Raw genomic sequence first — 17,666 nt, 5'->3', positions numbered from 1 at the left:
TTTTTTCCTTTTGTTTTTCTTTTATTTATATATTTTTTTTCTCTTTGTCTTCTCAACAGCATCCACACATCGTTATTGCGCGGCCATACTATAAGCTTTTGTGGAAACGGTTTCCTGTTCCGACGTCTTCTCCGTTTTGTTTGTGTTCTTTTTTTTTTTCCCTCAGTTTTTGTTTTTCCTCTTACACTTTTCCTATTTCTTCTTACATTTTGGCAGCGATTCAAGAACGTTAATGCCTGTCGAAGCCGAACGGATGCAGCGGAACTTGAATCGTACCGGTCACGACGACAAATTCTTTCCGAGTGACTAAATTTCCATTTTTCTGTAGACGTGAAGAAATTTACCGATGAAGAATGATTTCATTTCTTATCATTTTCCTGCTATTGTTCTTCTTGCTCTGGATGAATAAATGCTTACATCCTCTTTACCTTGCATTGAGGTTGTGACTTACACCTCTTGTTTGAATAATTGCGCACAAAATCGTCCCCAATTTGATTTTAAATCATTTTCATATAGCCGCCTTCGCACCAAATAGAAAATGGATGCTGTAACCGCAAGAGTGCATTTAAATGGGTTCTTTGGCTTAAAATGTAGCCGTGGATCTGTGGAAGGCGAGGCGACAGAATGTATAACAGGAATACATCTATAGGAAATAGATAACCGCCGGCTAACGACAGCCAAAAAGAGTATGAGGGAGGGTAAGAATCAGACAAATATGCCCAGCGTCCTGCAATGACGCACTCGCGGATGTTTGCCGCGGTTGAAAATGCATTGTGTCTGACCGACTCTTTGCATTCTCAGTCGTCTCGAACGACGTCGAAATGTCGTTATTATTTTAAGTAGGTAACCAGAGTTTGGCAAGCTCGATGCACTTCCAGACGCTTTTCAAGAAAAATTGCAGTTTGCTGCTCAGAAATCAGTCGAAAAAAATGTATCAGTAATCGAATGTCCTCTTATTGGATATATTTTCACCCAAGTTATATCTTCAAACTTGTTCCAAATCATTCAAAAATAATGCGTCTAAAATTCCAACCCCCTTCATCCACGGAATTGAAATTTTTATTGTGTATCAGGAAATATAAATACTTCGTGACTAAATATTTTGTTTTTCTCGTCATTTTTGAGTATTATTTTCATCGCAATATAAGATGGTGAGGCGAAAAAAAATCTTTAGTTGTCAACCGTATAAATTTTTCACTAAAAGCCATTCGAATTTCCCGGTATGAAAATTTTTCATGCTTGGGAATCAACCCTAAATAGGAAAAATTCAAACTGCTTCCCACACGAGTTCTCATTGATGCAAGGGCTTAAAAATTTGAAAGTATTATTTTTCATCGATTTTGAACAGATTTAAGGGTCGAAGGGTGAAAATTTCTTCGAACCTAGATTAAGGATCACCCTAACATACAGTAATGATTTTATTGTGAAGAAAGGAAGCGAGAAAGGAAGAGAGGAAGAATCACGAGAAACCGAAGGGAGGAGAAGGGGGATGATGTTGAAACTGTGCGCAAAAGAGTTTCGCAGTGAGGGACGGGGATGAAGATAGAGAAAAAAGAGAGAGCAGGGAAGAGACTGAAACTGAACAAGTCGGATGCCAGGGATCGATAAGCCCCCTTCGTCCCTACAACACCCCTCTCCAAAAACTCGTCCCTGATCCCTTATAACGATGCTTGGTCGTTCAGGCGGCACGTGCACCGCGACGTCGACGAATCCCGTCCCCGGCCCATACTCAAGCTATTTCAACGGCAACATTTGCTAAGTAGTAACGAATTTAGACGCGGCGTGGCGTCAGCGCAGTTTGAGGAAATTGAAAGAAAAATTTATTTTCTCAGTGAGGGACAGAGAGAAAAAAAAAATTGAGAAAGAGAAGAAACTCGGGGGGAAAAATTCTTCGTCAGATAATTTCAGACCTGGATTTAATCACGGTGAAAAACTTTTCTTTCATTTCTTGGTATCTATTTTCACTTTTTGATTTGTTCGATTATTTATGAATAAATCTTATTTCTCCGATCAAGTTCTATCATAGATTAAATATATTGCAGTTGAGAAGATATGTGGATAAATTTATTGGATTCAACGTTCATTGAGTAAAAAACATTGAGGATATAAGAAAACATTAAATGGTTTTATTTTCCATATTATAAGAAAATTTTAAAACCTTAGAACTTTTCCACATAATTCTGAATAAGGTATCGAGTAATGACCTGTAAAAAAATTGTTCAAATAAGATAATACTGAGAATTTTGATGAGGCTTTTAGAAAAAAGGCAAATATGTACCAGTTACTCGACTCGATGTTTTTTGTTACTTACATTCATTTTTCATTTTCAATTTTGATTCCGGTTCGTTCTTTGTTAACGTTGCTTCACGAAATAGTGATAATAATTATTATCAGAATGGTTATTATGCCTATACCGGGGTAATAGTATAAACGAGTAATTTGAACGCGACGTTAATTGCGTTGATTGTAAGTTTTAGTGGTGCAGAGAGGGGATGGAACACAGGGTGCGGAGTGTAGTTTTAGCGGCGTCTCCGCAATAAGTAGCTGCACGTTATATGTGTGTGTATATATATATATATATATATATATATATATATATATATATATATATATATATATATATATATATATATATATATATATATATATATATATACATATATATGACGCATGTATATAGGTGGGTATATCTTACGAGACTGTAGGTATACGTATAATTTGACACGGAATCAGAGAAGGAACACCCATTACCCTCTGCGACGAGATTCTCTGGGGGTGAAACCAACGACCATGGACGTATATAAATGGATACATACATACATACTACGTGTGTAATACTACGTACCCATGGATATGCGTATTATAGACTAGGCTCTACCTAACCCTGCCAATTAGAAGACGATATCAGTTTCTTTGCTTCCTCTAATTTCAGATCAGGGATCAAAATCTTCGAGCTTGCGAGTTTTTACTTGCCACTCCTGACGTTACTCGATTTCACATTCAAGAAGCAAACACTGAATTCGTGGAATGTGCTCAATAACGAAATTATTCAATTTTATTTACGAATGAGAAAAATGTATGTACAATTTTTAAATATTTTCCTCAAAGATATCATTCTATCATCCTTATTAAGCGTTAAAGTCATCATGAGGTCAGAGAAAAAAATTGGAATTCATTGAACAATATGTACGAATATGAAAAACGGAACGAAGAGATACGAAGTACAAGATAATTCAAAGCTTCGCTTGTGAAGTAGTAAACTTCATGTTACACGTCCGCGTGTTCAGTTGCGGTTGAATCACGAATAAAAACTTTACTTCCCGGGAAATGAATTTGAAAGCTTCGGATTTTGCGGAGTGATTAGAATTTTGACATTTTTACGACTTTGTCCATGCGTCGATACGCGAAATCGTGACAGCAAAAAATAATTGAAATTGCCGTATAGAAAACACGAAAAAACTCGAAGGCTTCCAAACAATTCGTTTCCAAAGTCCCGTGCTGTTCCTGAACGAATCTCAGTCTTTCTGCTGAATTCAACCTTACAAGTCATGTTTCGAGGTTCAAGGAAGCCGCTGAGATTCCGGAAAAGAAGCTTGCAAGCTGCGTACGAAATTCAGCTTTTCGCATGGATTGGTACACACTTCGCTCTGCTATCTCAACGCCGGAATTTTCGTCACAGAGGAGAATTTGCGAGGTGACCGGACGTCCGGGTCAGCTGGAGAATGTCTCCACTAACTCCGAGATGAAGAGCATAGCGTCCCGTTCTGGGAGAGCCCGGTGTCGTCCACTAATTACAACACCCTGGACGATGGCCTAGGTTCAGGACGACCATCCCCGCAAGCTCGTTTACCCTTTGGGGCCCCCGGCACGAAGGGGGCATAAATTATGGCGCCCCGTACAGCCGATGAACATCTGCAAAACTCGGTCGCGCACGTCGTTCACGTTTCGAGATCCAGTATCACAGATGATCCCGGAGATATCCTTGCTGTAGGATACGCTTCTTCAACATCCAAACTTGAATTATTAATAACACCAGCCAGCTCAGCTCCTCAAAAATCCAGAACCACTTTGACGTTTGCGTCGGAGCTTAAGTCAAAATGCCTTTTAGAGTTTCGGTAAATTGTGGAATGCAAGTTCAGATGGAAACGGAATCGCGAAAACTGAAAAAGAAGCTCTGAAATTGTTCGGACATGTGTGATGTTCAAGAGAAAAATATTTGAGACGTCTCCGAAAATTCGTTGAAATGCTTGGAGCTTGAAGAAATATTCGCATTTTGTTGAAACTTATAATTTTGGAAGTGGGTCAATCTTCGAAATTTCAAGGATTCTGGTGGCTCGAAATCATTCTTAGAACCACGTAGCAATAAAAAAAGTCGGGTATAATTCAATATTGAGTTAGAATTTGACAGTCGTGAAGGCTCGAAAAAAGTCCATTTGGTTATCTGAAAAACGTCCAGTTGCGTTTCATTTTCAGCATCGAATGCACGAGACATCCTATGAAAGAATCAAAATGGATGTACACATATATTTTCGGAAACATTTCTCACTTCGAAAGCTCAAGCTTCACGAATTTCGAATGTCACGACGAATCGAAAGGTTTGCCATAGTGAGGGCTATGTGGTCAGATAAAAACCTTATTGGAAAATTAAATATTCACGGTGCATATTCTCTTTTCAAAAAATCTCCATATATTGTAAACCTTTACTCGATTTTCGAACGATAAATTCGGTTTCAAGAAATTTTTCATCGATACCACAACTGAAATTTTTCAAATTTTGAAACTCTCGCGAAATGCAAACTAATTGTCAGTGTTATCAATCCCTCTCCAAGAAGAATTGAACAGTCTAGGGGGCAAAATGTTGGAAAGACAAGCAGATAAATATGTCAAGTCCCAAATTTGAATAGCAGTTGATACGTGAGAAAAACTTAAAGGGATGTTAAAAATTCGTGGATGAAATTCGCGAGGTGATAAAGGGTCAGAAGGACGTCGTGTGCGTATGTGTGTGTGCGTGTGTGTAAATATGCGGGAAATGAGCTGTGAAGGTGAACATCGAGCTGCTTAAGCCTCCTAGAAAATTTTAATTGCAAGGCGGTAAAGTTATTTCACAAGTCTTCTGCAAGTCGACGCGACGAGACGCTACGCGGGTGTTGTAAGGCCGCGAGGAGGAGGGTGAGGGTTGGCTTTGCGGTAGTTGAGAAAGAGAACGCGTTGCGGCCGACCCTCAAACCCAGCGTGACTCTTGGCCGCTTCTGCCGCCGACGCTGCTACTTTAATTTAGGCGTCCCTCCGGCTCCGCAGATATTTTCTCATTTCGCCCTTAATTCACTGCCTTTACAGCTCTTCCTTGGCTTTCGTTGCAAGACTCAAGTTCGCATGGTTTTTACTACAGGCCGGTTGCGTAGCTGGGGCTACACATGCGGCGCGAGAGCGAGAGACAGAGAGAGAGAGAGAGAGAGAGGGGGGGGGGGGAGTCAGCGTCGCGACGCCCGAGGGCTAATTACAGGCCAGGCTTGTTTTAACGGTCCTCATTTGAATAAGAGTCAACGTGACCCGCACGCCCTGCACTATATATATATATATATATACCTTACACCCTCTCTCTCTCATTTTCTTTTCCTCTCTCTTTTGCCTAGAGAAACTCAAACGCCCAACACGAACTGGCCCCGCAGTGCGTTATGTTAAAACACGGACTGGCAAAAGTACGAGGAACTTTTTTCTCTGCTTTACTGTTCTTTTCTTTTTCATATTCTGTAGCTACTTTTTTTCTGTGGATATGTATTAGGATGCATATAACTCGTTCCGCATAACTTGACCCTTACTTACGATCATTACTGTGGGTATGTCAACGATGCGATAGACGAGATATCAGATATTTCGAGTCAGGGAGTCTAAAATTCACAATTTTGCATTATCTGTTAATCGATGCCGAGATAAATTTTCATATAAAGTAATATAAACCATTCATCAAACACTTTTTCGCTCAATTTTCACCTTCCATTAAAGCTTGAGATCACGATAATTCCAATTTCCAGATTTCACCGCCATTGAATTCTTTTCGGTATTCGATTACTTCAATGGTCGAGAAAAAATGTCCAATGCGTAGCGAAGTATCAATTCAGCATAGTTCAATCTTGGAACCTCGTCAAAGCTCTGAATCTCATTTTTTAAAGAAGCCAGTTTTTCTCAATATGTAAATTATTTTATATGTTGGCAGCTGTTATATATTTGATTGTATTAAAAATATTAAATACAAGTAAAGGAATCATTTCAGAAATTTTATATGGAGTGGATCTGTTCTCAAAAAAGCTTTGACTTTTTTCATTAACGACGGATATTGACTAATTACTGTGAAGGTTGAAGTCGGTCAAATTTAAAATTTCTTTTTCTACTCGATCCTTTCCTTTCACCATTCGAAGGTACGTCACGTGTATTATGAATGGAAATGCGTGAATGCGGTGCGGGGAAACGATATTGAGGTATGCAAATCCAGGCAAATACTCAGAGAGTCGGCTCTGCGAGGTCGGTCTTTCCTTGGCTTTTCCACGTTTCGTATCATCTCATTCCGTGGAAACTTAACCCGAGGAAAAACGAAGAGAAAGAGAAATGAGGGAAATAAAAAGAAGAGGAAAAAAAAATCCAGGAGCCGTAACGCGCAGGTAATTTAATCAGAGCAAAGAACTGATTCCGCAAGACTCTCGCAGGAAATTAGTTACAATAATATGATATTGGTGTACCGATGCATGTATCTGAGTGTCGATTTTCTTATTAATTTTTTTTCTCTTCCTTTGATCTCAGAAGCGGAAGAGAAAGAAATTTTTTTCCTACGTTTACCGTATCCGAGATTAGCTGGGATGTATTGATACACAGGTGATATGATAAAAGGGGCTTGTCAAACATTTTACGTCGTCCTTTTCACCGTACCCTCACCTCTTGACTCCGGAGAGGGTCTTTTAATGGGATGAGAGAGAGAGAGGGGAATTGAAAAAAGAAAGAAAAAAATCCCTGTCAACATTTCGAGGTAGTTAGGAGCGCCGATCGAGGTACCTGAAGGTTATAGTGGGCCCACTCGAATCGCGTCGAGCCGTTGACAAGGAGTTTGCGGATTGAAGAAGGTTTCAAATTGGCTGCTGCGCTGCTCACGCCGAGCTGTTGCAGGAAAGGAGGGGTGAAAACTGAAGTGGCTTAAATCTAAATTGCCGTTTATAAAATTCAGCTAATTTCGCGCCCTTATCTTTATCTCTCTCTCTTTCACCTTTCACCTCGCGCGATCCTAACGCCCGGCTTCCATTCTCACGTTCAATTTTTCCCCCAATCTTAGCGGACTTTTTGCCCCGTTTACAGCCGGACCAGCATCCACATTGGACCCAGATATCCTCATTCATTCTCGGCCGGATAACCCGGGGGCATCTCAGTCGGGACGCGGGAATTTTAGAGGTTAAGAAGCGCTGGAACGACGAAGCGTATAAAGCACAAGTCGACCGGATACAAGAGCACCAGCCGTCGCTCGTTCAGACGTGAAAATCCGGTGCCAAGCCGAAAGCGTCCGGAGAACGATCGATGAGTCTTTTCAGATCTCGAGGAGCGATGCAAGTGCATCTTGTCCACCCTGCAAGCTCTATATGCCCCGAAAGCGTTTCCCGATCTCCAGTTTTAACTTTTCGCCCTGAACCTGAAATTTGGTTCACGAAATTCTGCGAGAATCGCGTTTATGCATATGAAAAGAAAAATGAGAAATTCATGAAAGCACTACGGCGATTCTGGGACCCGATTTTTCACAGGCTGCACTCGATATCGTCAGAGGGCTGCCAGGTTCTTTTTTCGTTGAGCACAGAAGACGTGGAATCTCATCGTTCGATCCGGGGTGTCCTTGTTCAAATTGAACTCGGTTCGGTGCCCAATAGAAGGAGATTGCTCAACAAAGCGAATAACTCTTTTAGAGGGCGGAGATGAATCGAATTCGGTGAATCGAACTGGGAATAGAGAGAAAGATGAAAATTAAAAAAGATTGAACTGTAAAATTTGCTGTTTTAAATAAAGTTCCAAGATCCTTGGATGGCATTTTTTAAGGAAAACGACACACCTCGACCCAACGAGTTCAGTTCTTCTGAATCGGAGTGTCGAGGCAGGTATATATCGAAAGTTTAGTGCTTTGAGTCAGGAATGAATAATTTAGAGAGCTTCAAGGGCAACACCGCGCCGACTAAAAGTTTGATGAACGATTTCAGCCTTTCCCCAAAGCGCAAGGCGCGAGCCCCGCTGATGTAATTGTAGCATGATTCCCGGAATCACGAAGAGACCTGGAGAATCGGAGGTCGGGTGTGAAAAGATGATATCGGAGGCAGGCGGTGAGCGAACCTCGTCGATATGCAGATGACGAAAAGGGAATATAAAGTGACCCGGAGCCAATTCAGCCCTCGCCTCGACCCTGGACCCCGGAATATTGAATCGCCGAGTCCCGCGGCCGCCTCCTGCCATCGGCTAAAAGCTGCCGGTTCTTCCGCGGCCCGAATCCGACTTCCGCTCTTCAATCGGAATATTCAATGACGCCCTGCAGCTGCGCCCGCAGAGATCGAGAAAAGTGGTGACAGCGGTGGGACGCGACGAGACACCATGCGTCTCCCGGCCCGCCGAGCGAAGGCCACGCCGGCTAGGGGAAACCGGACGAAGAGCTCCCGGGAAGTCAGGGACCCGTGGTTCGAGAGCAGAGACTGCGTGGGGTAGTAGCTTCGCTATCGATCCCAAACGCACCACGCGTCTCGGGTAGGTAGGTAGGTTAAAGCTACCGGCAGCGGTCCCCGACGAGCTTGCTAGACTTACGAGAGGTGGTGCGAGCCTTTCTCTCTCCCTCTTTATCTCTCTCCCTCTATCTAAGTGTTAAAGCGGATATGTAAGACGTTCGCGGCCTTTGATTCCCAATTATTCAACCCTTGAGGCATAATCGCGACGCCTTCATCCGGTGCATCAACGAAATCCTTGGATGGAATTTTCCTCGGTATCATGATCCGAAGTTCTCCAAACTCACTGAGAGGAAAGTCTTGAACCTGGAACAGTGCGTTCTTTTTTTTGTTTAATTCGTTATTACACTTTGTAATTATATGTGTAAATACTGAATGAGGTAAATACGATGGCTCGGAAACTTTGCTGACGATTCTATGCATGAGCAAACTTTAACAGTGTGAATAATTTTCGCAATTTCTTGCTTTTCGGAAGCTTGGTTCAGAGAGATTTCTTCCATGATTGGGTGGAGAGCTCGAATTACATCATAATACAAGTTACGAAATTTAAAATGATTCGTGATTTTTTTCTGGAATACGCACACCATGGATAACAGATCGACAATATTCAGAGCCTCGTGGGTTGTTTCACTTCAGAATTGTGGTTCGAAGGGCTTTGTTTCACAATTGACTTGCGAGCTGAAATTACATCGTAATAAGAATTACAAAATTGTAAAGGATACCCAACTTTTTTTCTGGAATATAAATACCTTGGATAACACATTATTACACAGGCTATTGTGCATGGTGTTTTTTTCCAATGGGTTTCTGCGACCTTTCAAGAGAAATACAATGAAGTGCTGAAGTGCAGACGGGGGTAGTTTTTCCACAATGAATAAGTCATCGTATCGAGACAAGTTTAGAGTTGTAGAAACGGTGGAGAGGCCGAGTATCAGAGTATCGTACACCTGTTTGCCGGCCGCGACGGGGCTGGCCCTGACCTAGGATCCGGGAGGCCAGAGCCTGGTAACCATGGGAACCGCAACCCTCACCTGGGTAAGGTATAAACGGGAAAAAAGCTCACCGGGAGTAACACCGGGAGTAGGTACTTCTCCCTTCTCCAGCCTTCTCCCCTTATTCCGCTTTCCAGTATTCTCGTTCTGTCTCTCCTTCTTCCTACCCCCCCCCCCCCCCCCCCCCCACCCATTTGGCTCACTCTCTCCCTCTTCCGAGTCTCTCCATTCCGCCCTGCCCTTCCCCCTCGCTACACCAAGGTTACTCGGTTAAGCGATTGCCCACGAGGGTTATCCTCACACGCGTTCGGCCATCGATCTCTGATCCGTTCGGTCAGTAGGAATGACACCGGCTTCTGCCATGGCTTTGATTTTCCTGGAATTTCCGGCATCCCCCTAGAGAAAACTGCATCGCACCATTTGGGTTCTAGGTAATAGCGGTAACGAAAGTATACGAAAGCTACTGATTAACCACACACTAGCTTCCAGGTTATAGCATCTCCACTTAGGAACCATACGGTTGATTTTGCATTTCTTTTCTGAGTATCCTGAAGATTAATGACCATGAAGTGATCTCATGGAGAGACATCTGACCTTCAATTTTCGACTTCTTTTGGTTTCCAGCTTTGCTGGTCATTCCTTTTCGAAACTACATCGCACCGTTCAATGTCGGAAACTAATAGAAACGAAAGTCTATCGTGGTTACCGATTGACTGTAGTCGCAGATTTCCAGTCTACTTTCTTTAAACTACATTTTTGCTGAGGAACCACACAGTTGCTTTTATTTTTTAAGTGTCTTGAATGGATGACGTCATCGAGGAATGATCTTACTTTCAAGTCAACTTTTCTTCGGTTTTTCAGCTTACCTGGTATTTCTCTCATGAGGGTGTATGGCATTGTTTAGTGTTTAGATACAAAAGGAAACAGACATCCGTAGTAAAAGCTTGACATTAAGGGACACTTGCTTGAATTTTTGAATTTGTAACAAATTTTTCACGACCTCCTTTTTTTTCTAAGCGAAACTAGATCGCTTCGTTTGGTTTTCAGATACTAACAGAAATAAAGGTGTACCATAGCTACTGAGTGACCAGAAACTAGCTTCCAGTCTGCTTTTCTTTAGCTATATTCTAGCATTTTAAATCAGGCACTGTACAGTTTCATTTCCATTTTGAGTATCCTTAAGGTGAGAATGTTTGCTTCAAGAGCATCTCAAATTTTCAGCTTTCCTGACGATGGTTTTTATGAAACTGCAGGCTAAGGTTTGATTTTCAGGCACCAATAAAACGAAATATTCAAAAAATGTCTGAATCAAGAAGATCCTGCTCTGATCGAGTGACGATCAGGAGCCTCTAAAGGCTTTAAATTTTGTCAGTCGTCTCAGCTTTCTTTATCTTCTCACTGTACGGAGAAACTGCAGGATATAGTCGTCCGACACTTGAAGCCTTAGGGAAATTTGAGTAACGGTGTTTCTTTAATCGTGCCAGAGTCGTTACGGAAAGCGTTATACAACCTCTTTCTACCGTTCTGCGCACCGTACATACCATCTGCACTGCAGGAACGACGAGCTCTACAAGCATTCAAGTAGGCTAATAAACCGTGCTAATAAAGCTGAAACCATATCCATCGTCGCCCTTCTCGAGCGGTGACGAAACAGGTCCGTTTGCCGTTTCCTTCTTTAATTCGTAAGTTAAATTCCAACTACTCTAATTCGCCAAATATAATAATTTTACGTCTATTAAATCACCTCGCAATTTTTATCGTTTCGACATTGTTTCGATTTTATTCAAATGAGCGTGAAGTTAATTTCTTCACTGAACGCTCCGATTTTTGCAATATCAATTATTCTGTGTACAACGGGAAATGGATTAACCAATTAACAGAGTTCTCAATCCGACCAGAATCGGAACTTTAACCTGACCTTGGCTTTGGGCTCGCATACAACTTCAAAAATTACTATATTTCGTAAGGCATCGGCGCAAAGGAAAATGATTTTTTTTCCAGTATAAATTTTCAGCGGGGTGAAAACCTGAATCGATTTTTCCCAATTTTAATGTCAAACTTTTATTTGATGTATGCATTTTATCTTTCGCCTCTGCTAGCTATTTTTATTATTCTCAACCAGACTCGTTCTGGACACAAATATAAATACTGCATTGCCGTAGAAATTTATTTGGCAAACCAGCCAGGTGATTTTCACGTACCTTTGGAGTATGTATCTAAGTTTTCTCACGTTCGTTCGGATTTGGGCTATTCAATTCATACCGTGAAATAAAAATTGAACGACGAGGTTTTGAAAAAAGAAAACGGACATTTCAAATCTATGGGTAAACGAAAAATCGTGATCGACGATTAAAATCTATTTTCTTCACTTTTCTGAATGAGCATTTATCGTCTGGATCGTAAAAACACGGTGTTCAAAAATATTTTTCGCGTGATAATTTTTCTGGCTGTGAAAACACGTTGCCGCCCAGATACGAGAGCAAAATAGAGGTTATAATAATCCGAGAAGGTCTTTGAAGATGCACGTCGTTGTGGTTGGTGACCGTTTCGGTTATTTTTGGCTGTTGTCGCCCCTCGGCTCTTATTCCAAGCGTTTCTATAGCTATATTGAATAATGTTTGCTGCGTATTTACGCCCGTCTATTTTGACACTTAATTTCGCAATGAATTTCGAAAACTGACCTCTCTATCTCCTTTTTTTTTACTCTTCTTTTTCCATATTTCACGGATGCCGCTAATGTCTGACACGTGGCCAGCTGACCAGCACGTGGATAGAGTTGACTCGAAAACTAGGAAAAAAATAAAAACAGGCGGAGGAGATGCTTCTGACCGAACGGAGACGACGACAGTACAAAACGGAGACCGAGACCGTCGAGATTCTCGTCTCTTTTAAGAGCGTCGTTTGCAGTTTGCAAAGGTTCACATAAAATTCACGCGGATATCGGCATTTCCATCCAAGAATAATCATCTCATCAACTAATGATCAACCCGCGAGTGCATGAATGATAGAGTAACAGAATTTGAATTAAGCGGATAAGATAAAAAAGAATTATTTAAAACGGAGTTTGATAATTTCGATAAAAATGTGCCGAAAAATGGACGAAATTAAGTTCAAGCTCAAGTGAGGCTTGCAACGTACAGGACTTTTGTTATTCCTAAGATAGAAGAGTAAGAAGAATAAGAAGCAAGGATAAAGAAGAAAAAGGTTGACTTTGTGAAGGGTAGATATACATAAATTACGCTGGAGAAAATTTTTCTTTACAAATTTCTCTAACTCACAGCCGCTTAAATGATAAATTACCGTGAGAAAAGAAGAAGAGGTTTTTTTGAAGAACAATCTAGAAGAAATGGTGAGTAAAATAGAAAAAAAAAGAACACGAAAAAAAATAAAAACGCACCCGCGATTGTTTCTAGAGAAGAATAATCAACTAAGGCAACGATGACAACTTAATTCTTCTAGAGTTTCTCAGCTCCTTTCATTCTCTCGTTGACAAGAGCTTTTTCCGTTTTCTCAACTTTGTAATTTTCACTTTTGTGACTTTTGCTTGCTCACGGTAATTCGTATGGGAGAAATATGAATGATTTTTTGATAACTTTGATTTTTCTCGCGTTTTTGTTTTTCTATATTCTCAAAATATTTGTTAATGACACGTCTATTCAATTTTGTGTATATTTCCAGTCAAAAAAATCTCTTCCTCTGTGAATTTGTTAATATGCGTACGAGCGAATGATACAAAAAACGTGTGAAAAAAAATAATTTAACGACGCACAAAAAACCGATCACGTAATAGAATAGTAGCCACGTGCAAATAGATCAGCTTTGCACCTCCCTGGTTCACATGAATATTAAACGCATGTCTATACGCTATAAATACACACGACGGACTGTATAGAGCATTCCATGCTAATTCAACCAACGTTTTCAACCCTGACCATCCAGTATTTGCTCCATGTTTTCCTACACATACATTATACATACAATATATACATATAACATATATTCCTTAGTATAAATCGTACGCACACATGTCACATCGCACTTAATTCTTTATTATTCACGATGAATTTTTCTTTGCCTCAAAATTTGCTTCTCAACGCGCATTTACCTTTGAACTCAATTCTTCACTCAATCACTATTCAAGCAACGCGATGTTTTCTCTTTTGTTTCATGTTTTTTTTTTTTTTTTCTCTACGTTAATTTTTTCAATTTTTTTTTCCGCCTTTCTGCACACTCTACAGGCTCATCGTTATTAATTCGCTGCCCCGAGTGAAAAGTACTATACAACCCCACTTAAGTAGTTTACGTGTGTTTCACATATACCTACACATATATAGATATACGATATACCTATGCACGTATAAAATATGTATACATACACACACACGTGGACGCGTACACATTAATTTATGCGCACACATTCACACACACACACACACATGTCATATATATATATATATATATATATATATATATATATATATATACCTATGTATATACACAGTTTAGTCAGCAGGTTTGAAGAGACTGATAATTAATGATACGTCAGATATGGCTGGCGCGCTCAAGCTCTGTATATGTGTATAGGTATACACACGTACACGTTAAATTATATAATATGTATGTGTATGTGTGTAGCCGACTAAGGTGCGTCCCTGCAGTGTCATCGTTCATCTTCACAGTCACCAAATTTCGCCGTCGTACCGCCACTTTATTATGTCTGCGTATATATAAATGTATATAATCTACCTATATTGTACATACCTGAGGAACGAAATCAGGTTGAGTCAATTTCAAACCCCGACACCGAAACCACCCTTGTCAATTTTATCACTCCTTAAAAACCTGAACCATATCCGTTTAAGCTGTTGGGAATTTTTTATCCACTTCGTGCATTCTTTTTCTGTTACAATTGCGATGATATTCTTTTGTTTTAAAAGTGTTTTGACTATTTTAAAGTCGATGTAAGATATTCCTACATTTGTTGGATTGGAATTTTCAGACGAGAACTAAAAACCAAATGAAAAATAAGAGCACCGTATAATCATGTGATGAATATTTGAATTAGTGAAAAATTTCCAAACTTTCAGAGAAACTTCGAGATTATCTATCACGGTTGGAAATGTTCACGTTGTAAAACGATACACGGCATACAGAGAGAATAATTTATGGACGTTGCTATAGACGAGACTCTCTGCTTGAGAGAAGCATGTTCCTCCACCTCTTCATCCTCATCCTCACTCTCATCCTCGTATTTAACGCGCCATCTCATCTGGCAATGTAGTATGCACCACGAGGGACTTGAGCTTGTCTCTCTTAATTCTCAAGATGGTGAAATGACGCGGCTAATGACCCCTTACTCGTCATTACTTTCCTTATTACTATTATCAACGTAATCATTGTCAAAGTATATTGTCTGCACGTATATCTTTGCATCAAGGCTTAAATAGTGAGCTGAAAAAGTTCGACAGCGTTAACTCTTTTTGCAGGTCCGAATAGCGTAGTATAAGCTGATAGCTCAAGGCGGTGACGAACACCTCGAAGGCACTGCAAATTTGGTTTTGGTAAAGTTAGACGTAGATATAAGAGGCTATATGCAAAGCCACCAAGCCTGAAAGTTTACCAAGATTCCGTACAGGCTGCAGATTCGACTCAGACGAAATGCACCACGCGCAACCCCGGCAAATGGGATTGAAATTCCAGACTTGAAATTGCGAAATCCACTCGAAAATGCGGCAGCTAAGTGGAATCGACGTAAAACACAAGTGGTCAGATTCTGATGGTTCAAGTGACCGTTTGAACAAACTTGTTATGGCAGCTTTATGGCCATTCGCTCTATTTCGACTTAGAACCGTCGAGAGGCACTCGAATGAACATGTGAAATGTAATCATCGCTTGCCTTCGCGACGTGAGATCGATTGGCGAAGGTTCGCTTCTCTTGCATATGGCGTTTACCAATTTCTCACCATTCAAGACAACGTTAAGCATTGAACTTATCTGCGATATGGTGCGACTTCGTCAAGTTCTTTTCAATTTCTGCGTAAGCAGTGTTTGTAACATTACGTCAGTTGCGGACTATGAGATACTTCCATAGTGGTTTCTCATACTCGGTCACCAGCAGTAAGCTTCTCATTTCACGAGCCATCCTCGAAAGTTGCTCAATTCCGGAACAATAGCCGGGTGAGGGGTGGCTGGTGGATGGCGAAAACTGGAAAGGGAAACAGAGAGAGATTGAGAGATGGAAATTTGAAACAATAGCGTGGAGAACAAACAAGACAGTCCCGAGCGCTCTAAGCATCAAGCACGTTATAGGCATGGGTAGGTATTGTTGGGCATGCGGAGAAAGTTTTCCCTCCTACTGCCAAGCGCGGAATTCGCACGTATCTAAGGCTTTGAGGCTCACCGCTGCAGCACCGTACCGGGAAGAATCTCTTCCAAAAAGATGAGGATGCGGACCGGAGGGAAACCGTGGAATGGAAAAGACGGAGAATGGGGAACAAGAGCAGGCTAACGCGCAAGAATTCAGTGCCTTGTTCTCCGGTAGAGGCGCAAGCCTCTGAGGAAGGAGAAGAGGCGGTGGCACAAACAGCCCGATGCAGTGTTCACAACTTAGCGTCATTGTTACAGTTCATGCATGCAGTGGAAGGCAGAACGTCCGATGCAAGTGTCGACTCTCTGCCTACGTGACACACAATACTGCAGAAGTTAAGTTAGGTACCTGTTAGCCAGTCCTTCTGGCTGTGTTTCCTGCAGTTTTACCATCACACATGCCTAAGCAAGGCTGGAGCAGCACTATCCTTGTTTCGAGACACGGAACTGTTCGTACATATATCGCGTTGCGTGACACGAAATGGAAGCAACGTTCGTCACCCCGGCATAAGCCACCGTAATTAATTCGGGCCCGACCCAAACGGGACCACGCTCAAACCTTATTTTAACCCGGAAGTCACACCAGGACGTCGTTATGCCACTCTGAAATTGTGTACACCGTGCTTCTGTCACCATATGATTCGCGTGTATTTTTAAACAGGCTTTCTTCATACCCGTCATACTTTTGTTGGCTCATCTCTATGTCTGGGTGAGAGAACAAAGCGCATTTGGCATTTTGGTCAGAATTCATCGTGCTCCTGAGCACTCGGTGATCGGAGAACGAAATAACATGTAAGCTCCTGTTGGTCGATGACTTCAATTCTTTGATCGAATTCGTTGTCAAATAACGTTCAGTAACATCACGCGAACTCATTTTAATTTAAATATGATCAATCTCTCGGCTGCACGCGTTGCTGAAAGAGTAAAACAAACCTACCAATTTATTTACCATCGAAGAGGTGATTCGGAACGAATTCACCCTATCAGGATGATCTTCAGGAGTGTCACCCTTTACGACGGTGAATTCTTTACGACTGGAAGACTTCCCTCCTCAACTAACGTCTACCAATGCTGTCATCGTTAAAGTTCACCCATGAATAAGTGATGACCGAGACGATGCACCGCGCAGATATACACTGATAGAGTGTTGAACCTGTCCTCGAAGCGAACGTCGTGATATATCGTTGATGGACTTGCACAGCTTGGGAAAACACTGAGAGTGAAGTATCGGGCCATTGGACCTGTAGCACCGTAGCAGATGCTGCAGTCACTAGTTACACGTATAACCAACCGCCAAGGTGTAGGTGTGTTTTGTGTATAACTCGGAGAACTAGATGGAGGAAAACAATCCGAAGTAACGATCGGATATCAGAGTACGACGATCTTGTTTGGTATAACGATCCTGCGAACTACATGACTAGACTAGATTGTAGAGTGTAAATATATATTATAGACACCCACATACTTTGCTCCGTCTTCTCTTTTTCCTCTTCCTCTTTATCTCCCTTTTTCAACGTGTGAAATAAGGATGCAGTAGCAGCGGCAAGTGAGACCTGAAACAGGATAAAGTCTC

The 17,666-nt window shown here is 41.3% G+C and overlaps 1 protein-coding gene across 7 annotated transcripts in view; it reads left to right on the top strand.

Moving 5' to 3' along the window:
• Positions 1-17,666, top strand: part of LOC124182454 (inactive dipeptidyl peptidase 10) — a 39,903-nt gene that overhangs the window by 6,011 nt on the left and 16,226 nt on the right. For 2 of the 7 annotated variants that reach the window (XM_046569757.1, XM_046569750.1), the window contains exon 1: positions 12,560-13,076. The exons of 1 other annotated variant lie outside the window; for it this stretch is intronic. The gene's annotated coding sequence lies outside the window, so the exon portion shown is untranslated. Of the gene's footprint in view, positions 1-12,559; positions 13,077-17,666 lie in introns of those variants that run through there. 4 more of the 7 variants (XM_046569755.1, XM_046569752.1, XM_046569756.1 and 1 more) reach the window with 4 other exon arrangements.

Source organism: Neodiprion fabricii, chromosome 5 (genome assembly GCF_021155785.1).
Source record: "Neodiprion fabricii isolate iyNeoFabr1 chromosome 5, iyNeoFabr1.1, whole genome shotgun sequence".
Taxonomy (NCBI): Eukaryota; Metazoa; Arthropoda; class Insecta; order Hymenoptera; family Diprionidae; genus Neodiprion; species Neodiprion fabricii.
This window is presented reverse-complemented; position numbering and strand designations above follow the sequence as displayed.